The 22476-nt window shown below is 37.4% G+C and overlaps 1 protein-coding gene across 3 annotated transcripts in view; it reads left to right on the top strand.

The window, feature by feature from the left end:
* Positions 1-22476, top strand: part of ATPCL (ATP-citrate synthase) — a 161551-nt gene that overhangs the window by 14067 nt on the left and 125008 nt on the right. The gene's annotated exons all lie outside the window — the stretch shown is intronic.

Here is a 22476-nt window from a genome sequence, read left to right as displayed (position 1 = left end):
AATCGAATCATTCAACCTCTACAAATGAATGAACATAAATGAAGTTAATTAAAAAATATTCTATCATTATTATTAATCATTATTAATTCTTATTAATATCATCTTTAAATTACTGCCACAGGGAATACTACTTATCGCATGATCTTATAAGAAAACACACAAAAACAACTAATTCTGAAGGTGGCAAAAAGAAAACAAAAGTAACAAAATTTTCACAAGGTTAAAATTTTCAGCACTGACATTAGTTCTTGGTTCTAGTTGCTTATACCGCTCAAATACTACATGCACAAAACAAACACATTCTTATTTTTCTTATAATTAAAATCATATTATTTTCAACTTTACACAAATTCTCGTTCATTAACCTGGTACGTCGCCTGGATGTCTATCATGAATCGGATCGTCATTCTCCGAATGGGATCGTCTGCGGCCTTCCTCATATGTCATTGTGCCATTCCTAAATTGACAGTTTACACGTGGAGACATGCTACTCCTCACATTAAATCTACCAGCATGCTTCCACTTAACTTTTTCTCCTCCTGCAGAAAAATGAGGCCTCCAATAGCCCTTCCTATATTCACTCCTTTGATCGTTACAGTACCGCTTCCTACGATTGTTAGAAAATCGGTCATTATTGTAGGGTTGTAAACCATGACCGCCAGCACTGTGTGGCCGATCCCTACTCCAACCGTCATTATGGTCATTGCTTTTGTACCCTCTGTGGGGTGGGAAGGCTTCTTCTGCCCTCCGCCCCATGTTTGTGATGGTTTCCGCATTCTCTTTCTCGCTCCCAAACTCATCAAACTTTTCGATTACTCTATTTACTTGCTCCTTGAATGCTCCATAACTTTCTAACACCTGGCTCTCTAGACTGATACTATTCTCGGTTAACCTATACTCCGATTCATTACTATTCTCATCGAGATTATCGTCCAATCCATTAATATCCATATTTATTTTACTTTCCACCTCATTATTATTTCCGGCTACCTTAATATTCAATTCCCCAATATTCTCATTAATATCCTCAGCTAATTTACTCTCCACTTCATTACTATTTCCTGCTTTCTTATTATTCACTCCATTAATATTCTCAGCTAACTTATCTTTCAGTTCAGTACTATTCTCAGCTAGTTTATTACTCAATTCATTGATATTCTTAGCTAACTTATCTTTCTGTTCAGTACTATTTTCAACTAGTTTCTCTTTCAACTCATTAATATTCACAGCTAATTTAATTTCCACTTCATTACAATTCTCAGCTAGTTTATTACTCAATTCATTGATATTCTTAGCTAACTTATCTTTCTGTTCAGTACTATTTTCAACTAGTTTCTCTTTCAACTCATTAATATTCACAGCTAATTTAATTTCCACTTCATTACAATTCTCAGCTAGTTTATTACTCAATTCATTGATATTCTTAGCTAACTTATCTTTCTGTTCAGTACTATTTTCAACTAGTTTCTCTTTCAACTCATTAATATTCACAGCTAATTCAGTTTCCACTTCATTACTATTCTCGGCTACCATATTATTCAATTCATCAATATTCTCTTCTAATTTATTATCCAATACATTACAATTTTCGTCTAGATTATCTCCCAATTCATCAATATCCACAGCTAATTTACTTCTCACTTCATTACTATTCTCGGCTACCTTATTATTCAATTCATTAATATCCTCAATTAATTTAATTTCCACTTTATTACTATTCTCGGCTACCTTATTATTCAATCCATTAGTATTCTCAATTAATTTACTTTCCACTTCATTACTATTCTCGGCTACCTTATTATTCAATTCACTAATATCCACAATTAATTTTCTTTCCACTTCATTACTATTCTCGGCTACCTTATTATTCAATTCACTAATATCCACAATTAATTTACTTCCCACTTCATTACTACTCTCGGCTACCTCATTATTCAATCCATTAGTATTCTCAATTAATTTACTTTCCACTTCATTACTATTCTCGGCTATCTTATTATTCAATTCACTACAATTCCAGACCAGCATAGATTCCAATTTCCTATAATTCTCGGCTACTTCATTTCTCAAATTAACGAACTGGCTCTCTAGCCTGCTACTATTCTCAGCCATCTCACTCTTCAAATTACCGATCTCACTCTTCAAATTACCGAACTGGCTCTCTAGCCTGCTACTATGGCTCTCTAGCCTGCTACTATTCTCAGCCATCTCACTCTTCAAATTATTACTAGTTTCTATCATTTCGTTCCTCATCTGATTCATCTGCTCCAATATCCGCTCTAACACATTATTCGACATGGCATTGTCCGAACCTCGCGAACTTTCTTTATCTTGGCTAGTACTCGTCCCTGCTGTAGTCTCCATTTTTTTTTTACTTCTAGTCTGGCTCCTTAGCAACATGTAATATATAATATATCTTCAACAATTCCCCTTAAACTCAAAAACAAAATAAACCCTACCAAAATGAATCACACACATGTACATATATATGGACACAACAATTGAAATGAAACCCTTTATGCTTACGTATCGACGTCTTCTAGGTTACGCCTGGTTGATCGTCTCCCCCACCGTCCATCATTGTTCTCAGCTGTTTGGGGTCTGCATGGTGTTGTGGCTGTCGGTCGTTGACACTGCATGATACTGCAAGCTGCTCTACTAACACTGCGTCGGCTGTCGGCCCTCGCGTCGATCCCCGCGGCGGTCACTGTTGCCATCAGCCGCATTAACCCTGCGTCGGCTGTCGGCTCTCGCGTCGATCCCCGCCGTGGTCATTGTTGCCATCTCGAGCCCGACGTTGGGACGCCAAAATATGTAACCGTCGTCGTCGCCCTCGGCTGCCAGCTCCGAAATATGGAAAGTATCTCGAGGATGCACGTCGATGTCAATAATTAATTACGTACACTGATTAATTTGGGCGCCAGCCTCCTCGAGATTACTTCGGTAGAGGATGAGGTTCCCAGGTCAGCTGCAAAACGGTCGGGACATGGGGTTTGGGAGACGTGCTCGTAGGTTGAAATGATGTAGGCGCACACCAGAAGTTGTTGGTAAGAACTATGAAAACGTTTATTATTATTAAGTGTTCGTTTCAGATTAGCAGAAATGCGCGTCCAAGTGTGTAATATCTCGCTCTCACTTCCCACAAGTTGGTATACTAATTTCTGAGTTCACGTAATTATATATTTTGTACTATAAAACACCAGTAATATAACGGACAGTTGATAACGTGATGAGAGGAAAGAATTCAGACTTATAATAATAATGCAACACACGACTTCTTACTACACCCACTAAAAAAATTCTAAGTCCGTAAATTGTTATACTTCCGAGTTAGGTTTGCCGAGAATGTGTGGAGTGCAACTTCTCCGAACACTGTCTATCTGCCTTCTGTCTATCTGCCAAATCTATCCCCTACTTTCAACCACCAAACATAGAATTTCGCCCTCCTATCTATATATCACGTGTCTCTATTAAGAATCCTGATTGGCCATGATTACACTTACGTCACTTAAGACGCGTTCTTCAAAAATTGTTCGTTAACTAGAACATCCCCCTACTTCCGGCGTCCTGACAATTCTCTGACATATACCAGATCATCTCTATTGGAACCTGGCTTGGCGTCATCTTACTGACCACCCGCAGGCAAAGTCCATACATTCCCTCATCAGTCAACTCCACGCCTGGACACATGTTTCCTGTCCGCCTAGCTTCCTTTCGGTCTTCCTGTCCACCTGTTACTTCCGTCTCAGATTTTGAAACTAACTTACACGTCCATGCTTCTTACTATCCATATGAGAATATTAACACGAAATACTAATCTAATGAAAATCTCCTTATCCTATACGAGGAACCGTCTCAAGCATCGTGGTTAAACACTCGCCGATACTCCGTTTGAACTCTAACAATTGATTTAAACTCCGCATATCACAACACAGTTTGCGCTTTCATCTGCGGTGTCGCCATTTTGACAATCTATACAATCTACGAAAAGAAACCGTGTCTGCTCACCATCTACCGACAGGATTCGAAACTTGTTGAGTTTTCCTTTCATATAAACGTTACCGTAAGGTTCTATCTTCAACCGTTCACCAGTCACATACAATTGAAATTGGGTACATTCGAGCGGTCCAGTCTCTATATATTTCTGTTTGCGTTTAATAGAGGAGCAAAGGCAGCGGAGGCGGGTCGAAACATTTGCACCGTGTACGGTAAGAATGCCATCGGAGAAAGCATTGCAAGAAAATGGTTCTGTCGTTTCAACACACAACATCCTGTACAGAAGTTAGTGTCCATCTACAGAAAATTATATGCGTCTGGTGGAATAAAGAAGAAGCGTCATATACCACAAATTGCTTCCCAGAATGTAATAGCTGTTGATATTTATTGCCAACAACTCAGACGCTTTGAAAAGAAAAAAGGAAGAAAAATGTCCGGGAAGACTGCATCAAGTGCTGCTGCAACACGATAATGTACGCTAGCACTACGGTAATATGACGAAAGCAACTATCCAAGAGTCTGCTTGTGAGGTGATTTCACATCCCCCATGTTCTCCAATCTTACGCCCTCAGATTTCCATCTTTGCCGTTCTCTATCCAACAATCTTCAAGGCAACACCTTTAATTATGAAGATGCTTTACAAACTTGACGACTTCTTTAATTCAAAACAATCAAATTTCTTCAGACACAGAATCGAAAAACTACCCGAGCGTTGGCATAGAGTCGTAGATAATCTAGGAGAAAATATTACTGATTAATTTGTCTTCTGTTAATCTCAAATATAAAGTTTTGTCACAGCGGAAAAAAAAAAAACAAAAACAAAAACGCTACGAACTTTTGCATCAATCTAATATCACATTCTAGTATATACAGTCACGAAGCTTGAGTTGTGAGGGTGCTAGGAACAAAAGACTATGCCGGTACTATTTCTCTTTGTCTGTAATGAGGCGATATTAGCGATCCTAGTGGTCAGCAACTATCTACGGATCCATATTTACTACGTATTGAGCTTCGTGACTGTATATACTAGACTGTACTAATATGATGTAGCTGTAGCACAAAACCCTTTATTGATTTCGGTAATAATTAAAATCTGTGTTTCTATTAATATTTCGAAATCTCCTCATTTGCATTATTGTAGTATTTATGCATTTAATATAATGAGCACCCTCTGACTGAGGTTCTGGCTGATATTTACATCTATTATCAGATAGTACACCTCACTTGACGATATGTGTTAGAGGAAGAACAATTGTTTGTATGCATCTGAAGTTTGACTAGTGTAATATGTAGCTAGTCGGCGATGTACTGTATGCAGTGGAGAGGTGAAAGGAACTGGCCACCCTACCCTACTATCTCCTGGCCTAGCTGCCTCGTAAGTGGTGCCTTCTTGGTATCACTTGTGAGATTTGGACCTGTCTTCGTACAGTTGACTAAACAACAAAACAATATAATGAGATAATAAAGTGTTATGGTGTAGGGTATGTCCAGACCTGTCTTCGAACATTTGACTAATCAACATATCTTTTTTCTTGTGTAGTTGTTGTTTAGTCAACTGTCCGAAGACAGGTCTGAACCCCACAAGTGATACTAATAAGGCACCGCTTATGATGCAACTAAACCAGGAGATAACGGAGTAGAGTGGCCAGTTCCTTTCCCCTACCCTGGCATACATTAGCTACATATTACAGTGATCAGACTTCAGAAGCGTACAAATCATTGTTCTTCCTCTGAAACATATTGTCAAGTGAGATGTATTGCCTGATAAAATAGATGTACTGTACATATCAATCATAACCTCAATCAGAGGTAAAAATATTATATAAAATCTGCTTATTCATGTCATAGACTACTTCCCACCACAGACGATAGCTGTGGTTCTTGAACTCTTATAATATAATCAAGATTTCCTGGAATTATGTCACATTATCATAAAGCTGGAAATCTTAAATAGACTTTGAGTGCACTCGAACTATCAGAGAATCCTTTTTCATTGTAAACAGCAGTTCATTGCCTCTAAGCACGAGTATCAATGCTTTGCTTATCATGAAGCAATTTTTTTATAGTTACAGATTATGGAGTGTTTTTAATCGAGAGTGACCAAAATTAACAGTTACATTATTCTTGCTTCAGATAATAACATCTTGATTATATGTTCAGTTAATATGAACGTCGCAGCTTAGGCTATTTCTGCTGGTTTGACTTTGCTTACAAAAACCTCAAATTACAGGTAATAATTATTTGATAACCTTTTATACCATAAACGTTATATGGAGCGTGCTGAATAATAATAATGGTTTGACTTTGTTCACAAGAACCTCAATATAGGTAATAATTCTACAGGATTAAATAGAATTATTGATAAAATTCCATTCCACCCTTATTTCACAATTAAAGACGTAGTAGAATTCATAATCCTAATTATATTATTAACACTTTTATCACTAAAAGAGTCATATATTCTAGGATATCCAGACAATTTCATCCCGGCAAATCCCTTAGTAAGCCCAATCCACATTCAACCCCAGAATGATATTTCCTATCGGAGCGTGCTGAATAATAATAATAATAATAATAATAATAATAGTGTTTTTGAAGAGGTGGAGAAGTTCAGATATCTTGGAGCAACAGTAACAAATATAAACGATACTCGGGAGGAAATTAAACACAGAAAAAAAATGTGGGAAATGCCTGCTATTATTCGGTTGAGAAGCTTTTATCATCCAGTCTGATGTCAAAAAATCTGAAAGTTAGAATTTATAAAACAGTTATATTACCGGTTGTTCTTTATGGTTGTGAAACTTGGACTGTCACTTTGAGAGAGGAACATAGATTAAGGGTGTTTGAGAATAACGTGCTTAGGAAAATATTTGGGGCTAAGAGGGATGACGTTACAGGAGAATGGAGAAAGTTGCACAACACAGAACTGCACGCATTGTATTCTTCACCTGAGATAATTAGGAACATTAAATCCAGACGTTTGAGATGGGCAGGGCATGTAACACGTATGGGCGAATCCAGAAATGCATCTAGAGTGTTAGTTGGGAGGCCGGAGGGAAAAAGACCTTTAGGAAGGCCGAGACGTAGATGGGAAGATAATATTAAAATGGATTTGAGGGAGGTGGGATATGATGATAGAGAATGGATTAATCTAGCTCAGGATAGGGACCGATGGCGGGCTGATGTGAAGGCGGCATTGGACCTCCGGGTTCCTTAAAAGCCTGTAAGTAAAAGTAAAGTAAAAAGTAATAATAATAGTGTAAAATTTGTGAAGTTGCTCGCTTAGGAAGATAAACGATAATTTCGCATTGCTTTGTGCATCTGTTTTAAATATATTATGGAGAATATGTGAAGACAAGAGAAACATAATTATTGTAAAGAACTGCCTACATAATCGCGGAAGTCTGTTCGTCAAAATATCAACATTGACTCGCTGGTACTTATTACCAGGGTATGTCTACCAAATTTTATAAAAATAAAACTCTTCTTTAGGAACTGTGGATGTGAGACCGTGCCTCATTACATAGAGGCATAACTTTTTATTATATATTTTTATTCCTTCTGAAAAAAGTAAGCTAAACATTATGTAACGCGGTTGTTTGCTAATGCCAAGCCTTGAATGGCTTATCGTGACAGGTGCAAGTATGCCTTTGCGTCGTACAGAATAAAATGTCTACAATTATCGCTTGAAAATGCTGAGTTGGTGGTGTACTTTTGGCTTTTGCACTTCAAACACTGTAAAGAGTATTCCTACGTATTTTTTCGCAAGCTTTTATTAAGAAAATAATAATCTCATTTTGCAGTTCAGTGGGCAGTTGCATTTATCTTTATTTATCAAGTGTTGGTTTGTCATGAACTGTATATAGGCTCTGAAGAACAGTATTTTGTATGAGAAGTAAGACTTTTGCACAATGGTCAACTTGTTAAACTTTTGTATACTTGTAAAGTTACCGAGGTTTCGGAACTACTTAACTGGCTCTTTTCCAAGCGATGTGTAGTAGTTCGTGACCATAAAATCATACTGCAGTGTGCTATTTATGCAGATTTGCTTAATATATTTATAGTTAGTAGCGTAGGTTGAAAAGTTATATTTACCTAGAAAAAAAGTAGTTACATCCTAAAAAAAAAGGTAAAGGTAAAGGTAAAGGTAAAGGTATCCCCGTAACATGCCATGAAGGCACTTGGGGGGCATGGAGGTAGAGCCCCATGCTTTCCATGACCTCGGCACTAGAATGAGGTGGTGTGGTCGGCACCACGCTCTGACCGCCTTTTACCCCCGGGAAAGACCCGGTACTCAATTTTATAGAAGGCTGAGTGAACCTTGGGGCCGTTCTGAAAGTTTGGCAACGAGAAAAAATCCTGTCACCACCTGGGATCGAACCCCGGACCTTCCAGTCCGTAGCCAGCTGCTCTACCAACTGAGCTACCCGGCCGCCCCGTTACATCCTTTCGTGTATAATTTGAATTGAGATATTTTCTAGGTGTATGTTAAGTACGGGAAGATGAGAAGAGTGCCGTATATAAATTCAAACATTTCGGAAATTCCTCTTTTCATCTTATAGTAAAAGAATATATGAATCCTATAGATTCAAAAACCCCTATATCCACTTTAACAAATTGAAGGATTCTGACAGTAACTGGTGGCAAATAGAGGGAGTTTTCAGCCTGTCAGTGATATTTAATAAACCTTTTGCTTTAAATTTAGTGTTTCTTGAATTCAAAATATATAAATGATAAGAATGTATTCTTTGTAAGCAATATGTGGATGTAATTCAATTACGAACAAAATGGTCTTTAGGGGGTTTTGAATCTACAGGATTCCATATTTAATTTCTACAAGGAAGACAAAAGTGACGGAATCTTAGGGGGAATATTACTGTAGACCAGAGCAACAATTTAATTTACTTTTCTTTATTTGCACAGAGAAGGGCAAAGCCTATCACCACAACCTCGAATGGGCGTATTGTGCCTTATCACTACTTTGCTTACGAATATTGAAGTTCGAACGGTCGCTTTCTTTATAGATATTGTGACTAAGCTATGTGGTGCCATCTATTGCTTCATCTATGGAAGCTGAAGGTTCTGGATAAGTCCACTAATATAGTGCCCTTTCACCCACCGCGAAAGTTTACTAGCATTCTCAGAATGATACCATTTGTATGCCAGTTACAATACTACATCACGCCGCACCATTTTGGTTAATGCTATTGTAATAAATAATGACTAATGATGATATGAGTATTGAAATGGGAAGTAACTGTGGGATAACTGAAGGAAACGGAAGAATCCCGAGTAAAACTCCCAGGAACTTTGACTTTGCCCACCACAAATGCGACTCCGCTATTACCGGGATTCGAACCCGGGCCCTTTGGTTCTTTCGTTGCAGTTCTCAGCGTCAGACGAGAGCAGTCTTCACCGCACCGTTAAACACGGTCACGTCGTAGTTATGATAATCGCGCTGTAATTTTTAGGATTCATAGATAAATGTCTAAGAAAAGCATAGATAAAAATTCGCAATCAATATTTTTTTTTGGAAAGTGAGAACAAAATACCAACTTCGAAGTGATCCATTCAAAATAAGTTTTGACACCCTCAAAAGTTGATAAGCGACAAAGCGAGATAATCGTTTAGAAAGAATGGAAATTACTTTTAAAAGTGGCTGCTACTCAAAATCTTTAGTGATTTCCGAGTTTCGGCGAGTTGAACAAAGGAGCGCTTTCGCCTGGTGGACTCCTGTATGCAGAAAGACTGCGGATTCTCATAGAAAACATCGCGCTGATTTCAACTTTGTTTTCGAAATGTTTCCATTGCTTAAAGTTTTCGAGTTAATAGTGAGTTTTGAAATTTACTTAAAATATTTCTGTTACATAAATAATATATAATTTATGCTGATTAAACACTAGTATGACATAGGTACGCATGATACGCGGTAACACTTGAACCACAGACGTGGCAAACCTTGAAGTTACAGATCTTGTTGCTAACGTCCTACTTCAGCTGTTCGTTTGTTAAACAGCACGTGTTGCTATTATGACTATCAATAGCCTTTCTATACTAATCTTTTCTGACGTTTTTTCAGATCTAGAACCAAGGCCAATTTGCGTGGAGTGATTAACAAGTGGAATTGATAGTGATGTATTTTGAATACATTTCGTTCTAATCTCACATGTTTTCTTGCTTTTCGCTCATAAGTAGACAAAGTGGGTTGTATAATAACTTCATCTTAATTTGTTTCGGTTTCCTTTACATCTGGCTAACAGTATTAGACACATAGAGTGGCTCACAGTGAAAATAGTACAGAGGCCTCAAACTAGGAAGCTGCCTGGATAGGGTAAGTAGTAGAGCTAACGGAGGGGGCCCACCCAAAGACGTTATAAAGGGGCCCACCTAGGCTCCGATACCCAGGTATAGTCATATTATCTGAAAAGTTGACCTCTTGACAATGTATTCAAGATGTACCCTCCCTATGCAGCCTTCTCAACTGTTATTAGAACTGAGCTGTACCGTTATAATCCACAGTGCACAGCAGTAGGCGGACAGTGGTAGGGGAGAAATGCTCTATGCGCCTGCGCGAACGTGACAGCTTGCTAGTTTGAGGCATCTGTACACATAAGCATGTTAAGAATATACCAACATATTACGAATATATTACGCAATACGCAAATTTGTGTTTTGTAGACATTAACGATCATTCCTTGTGTCTGTTATACATGATACAACATTATGTAAGAAATAATGTATAGTATAAGGAATTATGTTATTGTTTCTACCCCCTTCACAGTCAGAATGATACACCCTACAGTTTGTGCATGTTATTGCTCACGTATCACTGCTATCTGTGGTACAAACAAGTACACCGTTAAAATCCATCAGAGCTAACAACAGCCAGTCATTATTCTGCAATGGGCCGTCATACGACAATAGAAGAACGAAGGATAGTAATTGATCAGAACAAGAAGGGCAAATCCATCAGACAAATAGCAGAAATCAGCGGACGTCACTCAACAGTTCAGCACATTATTGAAATGTATGTAGGAGAAAACAGATTGCATAGTAAAGTAAAGAAGAGTTCAAAAAAATACTTACAGCGAGGGATGAAAGATGAATCATCAGACGAAAGTCCAATGATAACAGATTAAATCCAAGGAGAAATAGAACAGCATCTTCATAAGAAAGTTTGTGCTGAAACAGTGAGACGAGAACTTAGGAAACACAACTTACATGAGAGGGTGACCAGAAAGAAGTCCTATATTAGTGCGAAAAACAAAGAAATTAGACTGGAGTTCGCAGAAAATCGTTTAGAGAAGGATGCTGACTTCTGGAATAGAGTAATTTTTGCCGATGAGAGTAAATACAATGTGTTCGGGTCAGATGGACCTCATTATGTGTGGAGGAAACCCAGAGAATAGTTGCTGGAGAGAAATCTTCGCCAAACTGTTAAAGGGAGTGGTGGTAGTATGATGGTATGGGGGTGTATGGCAGCATCAGGTATTGGAAAGCTTAATTTCATAAAAGGAATAACGAAGAAATGGGATTACGAAGAAATTCTTAAAGATAACTTGAAAGCTAGTGCTACAAAATTAAATATTCAAGACAAAATCATATTTTACCATGACAATGACCCAAAGCACTCGTTCGTATATGGTAAGAGAATGGTGCTTATATAACTGCCCGAGAGTGCTAAAACTTCACCTCAGTCATCAGATCTAAATGTGATTGAAAATCTCTGAGCCAAACTGGACAGAGAAATTCGAAAACGTCCCATTTCGAACAAAGCAGATCTGAAGAAGGCTTTAGCAGAAGAATGGGGAAAAAATAAGACCCCAATGCACACAAAAGCTAGTGGTATCAATGCCGAACCGTCCAAAAGATGTAATAGCAAATCGGGGATTACCAACAAGGTACTAAATGCATATAATTTGGTTAATTTGCATTGTCGTGGGACTGTATAATTTTCACTGTGAGCTTCAATATTGTACATGTTTATTTATTATCTGCATCGCATTTGTGTTTACTATTATTTTGTTATATTTGTCAGATAAAAGGAAGCGACCTGAACAAATAAATTACAAATTAAGTTTGTGTTGTTGGTAATATTTTGTTATAAGCAGCAGTTCTACCTATGAGTGTCAGGTGTACCATTTTCACTGTGAGCCAATGTAGGTACGTTTATCAGTCAATAATAAGTGTTATTATATGTCTACAGACCTCTTTTCAAAATGTTGATAGGCCTACCTTGAAGTTAATTGTTAATACATAGGCTAATACTGTGATAGTACACCCTTTGACATGGAAATTGGTCGGTGTTCAGAGATTAGTCCCATTTCGGAATAGCTCGGGAAAAATTCGTGTGCGTTTCGTGATATACAGATACGTCGCTGCTACGACTTGATTTCATCCTCGGACCTCGATGCTTAATAACATTATTATTATTATTATTATTATTATTATTATTATTATTATTATTATTTCCCCGTGTGAATCTTGCGTTAACCCGAAGGACACGCTACAAGAGGTCGAACATTTTCCGTGCCAAAAGGTGTACACTGTACATACATATGCACACATTTTGTACATAAATGCATAGTAGATATGCACATGTATACGTACAGGTGAACGGTAAGTAATGTCATAATTTCAAGGGGTTATTCTTTGAGATATTTCAAACGCAAAAGTTTCATACAATTTTGTTTGTTTTTGCTTCCTTTTCGAGAAAAAAAAATTGTTTCATGTGAAACATTTCATAGCTTGTTTTGGGAAGGTCATTGATTTAATTTTCAACATGATCAGTCAATTAAGAGAGCAGTGTATTATGACAAATTATTGAAAGAAGTTTAGTTTTGTCCTTTAAATGTGCAGAAATTTGATCCGAATAAATGTAACATTTTAAAATGTATTTTCAGAATGAAAAATTACATTTCTTCGTATCAAATTTATCCATATTTTAAAGGACAAAACTAAAAGTCTTTCAATCATTTATTATCATAATACACTGCTCTCTTAAGTTGACTGAGCATATTGGGTATTAAATTAATGGCTTTCTCATAACACGCAATGAAATATTTCATAGACATTTTTTATATCGAAAAGGAAGCAATAACTAACAAAATTTTATTAAACTTTTTTGTTTGAAATACCACAAAGAATAACCCCATGAAATTAATGATATTACTGTATAACAATAAACAGAATGGATCTAATAGGACTGTATGCAACAAATGAAGTCCAGATTGTAATGGAGGACATAATGATTAAATTAGCCACGTCTGGCTCAACACTAGCGCGTTGGTCTTCCGTCCACTCTTCGATTTCCGGCCAGGTGGACAAAGCAGACATTGCAGAGGGTTTTTTCCTCGGGGTATTCCCGTTTCGCGCTATCATTCCTTTTTACACTTTCCATCTTCCCCTCATTTCATTTATCTTCAGTTTTAAAATAGTCTGAGATAACATGTTAGGAAGAGATTATAGAGTGGCCATTGTGCCGCCATGTTTGAGGAAACTTGAAAGAGCGACAGCCATTGACATAAGTGCTGCCTTCTAGCGACTGCAAAAGAAATCACGTTTTAACCCTTATGAAATTGCATGGAGCAATTCCATCTAGCGGTCGTTACCAAAAATACCTTTTCGACGGTGGAGGCTCTGGTCGTTTTCATTTTATGTTACCATTTGATAACATGGGAATGACTAATCTGATATAGGCTTCTTTTTATACTTGTAGCCCTATTACAATTAAAATCATAGAACACACTGAATCTGGGACTTATTCTCTTTGTACAAAAAAAAAAAAATTACTTCCCACGTTTTATTCAGTGAATGTGTTCACGAAATATAAATTCGGAATTTGGTGATAAGAATACATTATATAAATGGAATTGATTCGAATTCGGCCCTATGTAATGAGAAAGCAGGCACTAAGGTTGAACACCAAAGAGAACGTTGAAACGGGAAGCATTGGTCAATGCAAATTATCCTTGTTAAGATGTTAATATAATATTCAGCGCGGCATAAATCGCTGAGTAATGTTACCGTTTCGTCATTGAGGTTTCACCGATGTTGACAACTCTCTTAAATTGACGGCATGCATTGAACTTACTATGCACATTCTTTCATATTTATTTGTGCAGAGAATATGAAATTATTTCATTTTACTTCCCCTTTACTTAAAGGAGAAAATTTCCTTCCTTCATCCTAGATTTTAAAAGTGGTCGCTAAACTAAAGAAACTGGCCGCCATACTTCATTATCTCCTGACTTAGTTGCCTCATGAATGGTCTTTCATTTTGTGGTGTCACTAGGTTCAAATCTGTCTTCGGACAGTTGACTAAACAACAGCATTCCATCTAGTTTAAAGAATGTTTCTCCCGCGTTTTTAAATTGTCTCCAACTACTGAATTATTTATTTTAAGGAACTTGTTGGTAACCTTGGATGGTACGCTTACTCAATTGCATCTGGATGAACTTTCCATGGTCACAAACATATTTCTGAAGTTGGAACCAATGAGTAGTTACGAAACGTGAAGGACTATACAGAATGTGCACGAATAATCTGCATATAATAGTGGGAGTTTCATAGTACCTAAAGACAAGTAATTTGATGTAACTACTCCGTGGTTGAAGACGCCTACTTAGATGCTACACCCATCGGAAAACAGGCACCTTGGTACTTTTATTCATTTGTTAATGGATTTTTGTTTGGTTATTGTTTTGTTTTGCTATATTTTAGCTCTGTTTATTAATTGTTATGCCTTATTCTGTAATTAGAGCAACTGCCCGAAGTGGTGACATCTTACTTACAAATATTACGAGTAACTAAATTTTGAATATTTCAAGGCAACCTTGAGCTTTTAGAACAGAAGCGTAAGCTGATAAATTTCTGGTAACCAGTTCCTTCGCAGTGTCTTCTGGAGTTTCATACATGAGACTTTGCAAGTGATTCTATAGAAATACAATCGAATGATTTAGTTCCAGAGATATCGCACTTGTAAATCGATAGAGTATTCGCCCCATTTGTGTAGAAGAAATGGAAAGTAAATAAACCGAGATAGAAGAAGTCATAATAAAATAAAATACACCATGGTTACAAATTATTGGACGATTTCAGAAAGCTATATTTACATACATTGTATTAAACCCATAATTATTTTCAAGAACACTTTTCATATTTGCTTTAATAACTATTAGGATTTGGATTGTTATATGTACTTAACAATAGAATTCTTCCAGATATCTCACGGCTTCACTCATTTCCATAATTATGGACGGCAGCAGAATGACTTATGTCAATTCAGTTGTTTGAAGAAATAAATAAATCAATAAAAAATAAATAAGTAAACCCAATACACCCCATTAGGGCAAAGGCCTCCTGCATCAAGCAGGGTGAGCTCTTCTTATACGAGCCTGACTAGCCTATTGTACTGGTTAAAAAAGTTATACACTGATGCTTAATGATTGTTCATTTACTATCTCTAATGTTTCCCATTTTCAATCACTTGTGTTCGTTTTAGAGGTTATGCACCGATAATGATGAGATGTTTAATGTCAGTCCACTTTCTGTCACTTACTCAGTGTTGTCAGATCTTGAAAAAATATTTCCGAAGGTCGTAATGAAAAAAAATTCGGAGATTTGTCAACATTTTCCGAAGGCACTTCCGAAAATCACATAAAATGTTATTATAACCTTCTAACTATTACAATACATGAACCTATAATAAAAAGATTTCTACTTTAATTTTTCTACTCACCAATTTGATTAGTAACCACCTTCCTCTCATAGATATTTCTCCAGACCAGATATGTACGTTTTTATGCGTTACATATTTTATATTGGTCCATACCTGTGGAGTAACGGTCAGCGCGTCTGGCTGCGAAACCAGGTAGCCCGGGTTCGAATCCTGGTCGGGGCAAGTTACCTGGTTTAGGTTTTTTCCGGGGTTTTACCTCAACCCAATACGAGCAAATGCTGGGCCCCGGACTCATTTCACCGGCATTATCACCTTCATTTCATTCAGACGCTAAATAACCTAGATGTTGATACAGCGTCGTAAAATAACCCAATAAAATAAATAAAAAAAATATTTTATATTTAGGGAAGCATTAGTAGTCAAGCTATAAAATATTAACAAAACTTTAACTATATAATGTTCATCTACCAGTTTTAATGTATGCCAGAGATTGCTTTTTCAAAAAAATAAATAAATAAATAATTTCCTACATTAAAAAATCCGGAGATTACAACTTTATTTCCTATTTTTCCGGGAAGTTAAAAAATTCCGAATATTTCCGGAAATTTCCGGAGACCTGGCAACACTGCACTTACTGTTAGTGACTGGTAAATCCTAGAACTTGGAGAAGTTAGGGGTGAAAATTGCTCCCCACCCACCACACTCTTCAGTAGCGAGAGTCTGTCAGTCAGTTTATGGTTGTCAGGTGGTCAGGTCCTCAGTCTTGCCTTCCTGCCTGTCTGTGTGTTGTACATATTGAAAACATTTGGTCTGGTGATCTTTCGCGTTCTGTAATATATTACTAGCTCTTTAGTTTTTGTTATAACAATTTAGTTTAGTTCTGTGTGTTCTTCTTTATAATTGTTTCAAGTTTTTAGTTATAATAAATGTCGTCTTGGACTTACTCATTCGGTGTTAACATCCGACTCCCTCTGCCTAGTTTGAAAGCGGGAACCTGATTTCAATGCCAAGCCTGATTTGATAATTACCGATGATGACGCCTAATGAACTTCTTTGTTACTTTAGGCCTTTGTCCATTTCTTAATGATTCGAAGGAGTCTCGCTATCCTTCGGCAGGTCTTCGTACACAACTTCTTTCTTTGTCTTGTTTTATCTCCGCCTTAACCGTCTCAACAAGCCAACGAGATGAAGGGGATGACATATCTCAGGACCAAAAGTAGTATCTCTCACAATACAGGACCATCGTGGAGACGTTACAGGACAAGTGCAAGACCTACCGAGTCCTATGGCATAGAGATAAATTTCACCCCACGTCAGGAATGGAACCACGGACTGCCTAGCTGGGAAGCACACCTGTCGTAACTGCGGATCCTACACTTCTTTCTTGTGAACATTTATTGCTAGCTATCTTCACAACGCGACTTCTTAAAAGTATTATTTTATTCTAATTTTACAGCAAAGTGCTGGCTGGCACTTTCTCTTAATTTGCAGTTAGCTTATCGAAACAATTTTAAAATTACTGATGAGTGTGATTAACTCGCAATTTATTATAGAATTATGTTAATTCATTTATAGCTGTTGGAAGGATTGCGACTGGATTGGCATAACGTTTTCCCGTTACTAATTAAACTACGTCATAGCGAAGTAGTATTTACTATTTAGCTGTAGTTATAATCATTTTTAGAACACCCTCAGATCGCTTTAATGTGTATTTGTTATTTGATATATTACATTTAGGACACTGCAGTCCAAGTTTCCAATAATGTTTTAATTACCATCCGTCACAAATGTTTGATGAAATAGCTAATTTCGGCGAACTAATGTACGTAGTAATTTACCAAGGGTCTTAGAAATCTTTCAAACTTATTTCCCTTCTGATTTTGTTGTCAGAAATATGCAATGTGAATTCTTCCGTTCTTGCAATGTCATTTCGGTTAATGTTTGAATTTCGGCATTTCTCGTGTGATTTAACTAAGTGTATCCAACCGTTCGTATAAGGCTGTATTTTTAAACAGCGCCCCTTTTTTGTAACAGTAAATAACCAAGTAATATGTAATAGTAAATAAAGTATTTGAACAGGTTAATGTGTTCGGTTAATGGGATGGCTGTTATCAAATACAGCTAAAAGGGTTTCTGAGGCTAATATAATTGAGGCAACACCATTATGATTCACCGGTGAGTAAAATGTTTTCTTTATTACTAGTAGCGGTAGCAGGGCAGTCCCTTCTCTACCCTCTACCTCTATTTGTCACGTGTTTGTTGACAGCGTGCGGACTGTTAGAAGTGGAGTGGGTGAAATTCGTTACAGGGCCGGATTTACCAGTCACCAACAATAGATCTGTCACAGCATCTTTCTCCGAGCATCAGCCTTGTTGTTCTGCATGTCGCTGTTGTTGTCCTCTGTCTACCAACTTCCTTCTTGAAGAAGTCGCTCCATCGGGCCCTCGGTCTTCCCGCTGCCCTCTTTCCCGTTCTTGGATCCCACATGGTTGTTACATACGCCTATCTCGACGTCTTCAGTCTGCTTACGTGGCCTCCCCACTTCCACTTCAGTCGCTGAGCTGCCATCACGTCTTGTAGGCTTGTCATCTTCCTTATTTTTGCTGCTCGCACTCTATCTCTGAGAGATATTTTGGTGATCCTACGTTCCATTTTTCGCTGAATCTTTATAGCTTTAGTTTTTGCCTTTCGGTGAGCGTCCGTGTTTAACACCCATAGAGTAGCGTGGGTATTTCATCGCATACATAGAAAAAGATAAAACTGAGGACTGGTGAGAGTCACATTCAAGAGTTTTGAAGAAAAGTTAAGAATAATGAACAAGGCAATACTGAAAGGAGAAGAATGTTACATAGACGACAACCTGACGCATAAGGAAAGAGAAATACAAGCCATGATCAGATAAAGAGCAAGGGAAAAGAGGGAGAAAGGCAACACTGTGAAAGCTGAATACCAAAGGTTGCAGATCAACGGAAACTGGGTAAACTAGAACATGGAAATCCTGAACTCGGGAAAGTAAGAAGCAGGACAGAGACTAAGTGCTGTTCAAAAACGAAATTAAAAGAGGGGAATAAGGAAACCATATTAGGTTCATTAAACGTCAGAACCCTGAGAACGAAGGAGAGAGCTAGAATTGAACTACGCACTGAGCGACTATGATTTTGACGTATTTGGCCTCAATGATGTCAGGAAAATGGGGAAAAATCGTCGAGAAACCGAACGGGTACATATTCAGTTATATCGGAGAAACAAAAGGACAGAAGGGCGTAGGCTTCCTAATAAATAAACTCAGATGCAATGTAAGCAAAATCACTGAAGTAACAGAACGAATAGCGGTTTTGACTTTGACGAACAAAATAACTATCATACAAGCATAATATGTCCCAACAGAAGTTTGAAGGGATTTCGCAGCATAATATCCTAGATCATACATACCCAGATTGCTCGGCCTTATAGGCTTTGACGGTAACAACTTTTGTCAGGTTTACTATGCTGCCATCTAGTTGGCACATAAGGAGTCACGTCATAACTCCATTTGAATTGCATTAGCGATTGTACTGCCATCTCGTGTTCGTTTACAGCGGACGGGTGGCGATCCTGGCGGTTCTCTTCAAAGTGCTACCGATTTTAACATATGGATGAGCTATCTGGTTTGTGGAAACTGACTTATGTCACTTTTCCCAAGCACTGCAGAATTTAATGTCGTGTCATGTTTGTTCTGCCTCGTTATAAATATATTGGCTGTTCTCCACTTCCACCCCTTCATGTTTTAAACGCTTAATCCGTAAGGACTAGTTTTTCATATGAAATAAGATGAAGTTTGTAATATGTTAGTTGCCGCTCTCATGTTCGAACATTGCAGGACACTTTTTTTTAAACCGGTTAAGGATTTGAGCGCATATATTGCAATAAGTTTTTCATATGGAATGAGATGAAGTGTGTTATGTCTTGGTTTTCTCGCTAATGATTGAACATTGCATTATGCAAGTCCGTACTATGAACATACGCGTTTTTTTTAATGTACTCGTATTCTGATTGATTTATTTATACGTATATTTTTTGTGAATGTAGTCATATTAATAACAAGAAAAATTACCTATACTCATTACTGTGCGTAACTTCGCAAGATCTGTGCATGACAACCTTATGCAAATAAGCATAAAGGCGCAGGGAGAGGAGGAACTAAGGAGAAAGGCGCCTAACATATTATGTAAGAAAGGGAAAAGATTTAGCTTCGATTCTACAGAGACTCGGCAAACATGAACCGAACATAAGACCTTTTACCGGTTTTCAACGGACTCGGTTATTTTAGTTTACATACTTCACTTCTACGTATTCTTGAATGCCTAAGAGTAGGGCGAAGTTTGTATTATCTTGATATCCCTTTCATGTTCGAAAATTGCACGACACACGTATGTATGTATGTGCACAGATCATGACTTTGCTGAGGAATGTGCTTACATTCAAAAGTAAACAATTGGAGACCTTGAAGAAATATCTACTTAGTGTGTATTCGTGAGCACACGAAATTTCAGCATATTATGTAGAATTAGACTGATATTTTATAATCGATTAAATTATTTTTCATTGTATATTCATACTTGTTCTGAAAGGAATGGAAAACCCTGTCCTTCACGTGGGTTGAAGGTTGGCCAGTTCGAACAAAAACATATTGTCAGTCAAGGGAATAGACCGTATGTGTATCTCTTGTAGATAGGAAGAAAGCGCACAAAAACTTGTTTTTCATTCAGTTGAATGACGATGCAAATAGAGAAATATTCTTACGAATTAAAAGCGGCTGTTGCTAATGCATTATATTTATTCACTGCACTCTGAACAACCATCTTTCGATTCTGTTGGTAGTCATTAAGTTATCATATTACCTTCAAGACCACAGGAAGTTAAAAGTTTGTCTCCAAATGTCGTTATAGGTTTCTTGGTGTGTTTGACGAGGTTTGTGATGTCGCTTCCTTGTGGACAACTTAATTTTGACTCCTCATTGGGAAATAAAGAACTGATCTTCATTGTGCTCTGTGTAAGGTGAAGTATTAACCAGTGCTTTACTTTGTCGGAGTTTATGAGTTTGCCTATTTTTTGTAATTTTCAATATTTTGACGGATTGAATTCGTATTTTTAGCTTTATTTTACAGTGCCATTATACAGAGTGTAAAGATAAAATATTTTGATATTGTAAAGTATTAAATTCGAGAGTTTCAATGTCTCTGTTATCGGAAGAGTGGTTTTGGGCATAAAATCTGGTTACAGCTACTTCTAAATTATTAGATGAATTTTGTTTAGAGTCAGTAGCTACAAGTCAGTTTATCCAGGGATATGTACAGTAGTTGAAAAGAAAACCGGACCGACCCTTGTAGCTGATTTCAGAGCCTTGTTCACTCCAGAGCACGATAGATTGGTAATTAAGACTTTCGTGGTTCGAATCCTGCCTGGGAAGGAAACTTTTTTTTTTGTTCCTTGTTCAAATTTATTCCCAATACTTTTCGATTGCTGGTAAAATTCATGTTCTGGGAATAATAAGTTAATGAAGTAGTAAAATATCGCTGCAATCGAAAAGCATTGGAGTAAAATATCGCTGCAGTCGAAAAGTATTGGGAATAAATTTGAATAAGGAACAAAAAAAAAATTTCCTTCCTAGACAGTATTCGAACCACGAAAGTCTTAGTTACCAGTCTATCGTGCTCTGGAGTGAACAAGGCTCTTAACTCAGCTACAAGGGTCGGTCCGTTTTTTTTTGCCACTACTGTACATGAAATGTAACTTTTTTTTTTACAAAGAATGAATGGGTCTTTATTTTAAATCAGAAACACACAAAGATGATCCAGTCTAACAATAAGACAAAGTCAACAACTTTATTCAATTTATATCTACTTTTCTTTACGATTTTTCTACGTTTTACGTCCCTCCGGAAGCCACCGGCGTGGCTCAGTCGGTTAAGGCGCTTGCCTCCTGGTCTGAAGTTGCGCTCGGGCGCAGCTTCGATTCCCGCTTGGGCTGATTACCTGAGTGGGTTTTTTCCGAGGTTTTCCCGAACTGTAAGGTGAATGCCAGGTAATCTATGGCGAATTCTCGGCCTCATCTCGCCAAATACCATCTCGCTATCACCAATCTCATCGACGCTAATTAACCTCGTAGTTGATATAGCGTCGTTAAATAACCAACTAAAAAAAAGCCCCTCCGGTTTGAGTAGGTACCGGAGAATTGTGAGAGCGCCAAATTGTTTAAGGATTTCTGTCCCTTGTACATCCATTTGTCGCTACTGAGAGGGCCACCGGCGAAGCTCAGGCGGTAGCGCGATTTCATACTGATCCTGAATTGCGCTTGGGCGTGGGTTCGATTCCCGCTTGGGCTTATTACCTGATGAATTTTTTCCGAAGTTTTCCCAACTTAAGGCAAATATCAGGTAGGCCTAATCATAATGCGAATCCTCGGCCTCATTTCGCCAAATTCGAGAATTATAGCCGGTTGAGGAAAGTTGTTTGAGAAAGAAGGTGTAGGTAAAGAGTAGGGTATTATAATTTATTGTTTGTGGGCTTAATTGCGTAAAGAGTCGAATAAGAGGGTGGGATATTGTACGTAGGCTTAAGTACCCAGGTGAATACTGTATTATTATTATTATTATTATTATTATTATTATTATTATTATTATTATTATTATTATTATTATGTTTTATTATTATACTTATTAGTAATGTCTCTGTTGTTATAGCGCTTATTTCAGTATTTGTGAGGCGCAAAGCGAAAATGAACCTCTCGTCACAAATTTAAGATTTAGAGTTCGTTATTTT

This window comes from Periplaneta americana, chromosome 15 (genome assembly GCF_040183065.1).
Source record: "Periplaneta americana isolate PAMFEO1 chromosome 15, P.americana_PAMFEO1_priV1, whole genome shotgun sequence".
NCBI classification, from domain to species: Eukaryota; Metazoa; Arthropoda; class Insecta; order Blattodea; family Blattidae; genus Periplaneta; species Periplaneta americana.
This window is presented reverse-complemented; position numbering and strand designations above follow the sequence as displayed.